We start from the raw sequence: 1,404 nt of genomic DNA on the forward strand, positions 1-1,404 counted from the left end.
AGAAGAAGTAGAAGCCGAAGTGAGAGCGAGACCATCGACTCAATGGTAAGTTTGGATTCGTATGAACATGTAAAATAAATAAAACTAGTTGGAATTGCTCTTGATGTCTCTCGGAATCAAATTTTTGTGGTATATAGAAGTATAACTACGAACTAGTATTTTGTTATACTGGAATAACTAGGTAAAACTAGTGTGTAAAACTAGAATAACTAGGTAGAACGAAGAGTCTTAATATGAATTTCTGACACAATATAACTTGATAATACTTGGTATAACTATTTGTTGCAAGAATCCTCTTCCTCGACACCACTATAGCCTCTTAGAATTTACTTCCCCTCGAGTGAGTACAACAAGAAAATCAAGTATCGACGAGGTGTAATATCCATGAGATGATGTTGGTACAAGACATTGGTAAGAAGAAAAAGAAGGGTGTTAAACCGACTGCCGTGGAGGAAGACACCAATAACCGTAGTAAAAGAGTCTTTACAAGGTCATGGACATGTAGAACTAATTTTGTGGGTGTTTGGATGTTCTTCTTATTTCTATTTGTAGAACTACTTGTAAAACTTTGTTGGATTCATATTACTTTTTGGAATTTAGTTGTGTGCAACTGCAATTACTATGTAAAACTAATCTTTTTTTTTTTTGTTTTGGATTTTGTCCTGTACAACTGGAAATATTAGGTAAAACTAATCTGGAATTTTGGGATTTTAGAAAATATGAGATTTTCAACATTTTTGATTTTTGTGGGGAAAAAAATAAAAATAAAAATCCGAAATGTATTTCCACGTGTGTAATATGTGTGTTCACACCTAGTGTTCACACATAGTTTTACCCAGTATAGTAGTTGTACCATACTTGTAAATAGTTCTACTTTTAGGTTTTTTCCATTTAATTAGTTTTACACACTCTTAAAATTATATTTTTTTAGTTTTACAGTTGATTAAATTCTATTAACATATAATTATGAATGTTTTATGCATTCAAATGTTTAAAACAAATATTTATGCAACTTTTTCATCTTTAGTTGGTTATTATTTACAAACTGACCTTAAAAGTATAAGGAATATATTGTGTTGAGTCTTTCATAACAACATAATTTTGCAACTTCTTTCTTATTACACATTGTAACATTTTTTCTAAAGTTTACGAAGACAGTAAGTATATTAAGTACTTTTCGTTTAGGTTTTGTTAAAAAAAACATAATTGTTATACATGTTTTTCCTTAGTTATACCAGTATTACCATGTTGCCAAAAAAACTAGTATATAAATATTATATTATTGAAATCAGTTTGTAATTGAAAAATATGTGTCTTTGCAATCCTTCGAACTTGTAAACCACATTTACAGATTTTTATTGAACAAAAAATGGCATTAGGCTCGATTTTATCATCCTTTGAGTG

This window comes from Camelina sativa, chromosome 11 (genome assembly GCF_000633955.1).
Source record: "Camelina sativa cultivar DH55 chromosome 11, Cs, whole genome shotgun sequence".
In the NCBI taxonomy this organism is placed as follows: Eukaryota; Viridiplantae; Streptophyta; class Magnoliopsida; order Brassicales; family Brassicaceae; genus Camelina; species Camelina sativa.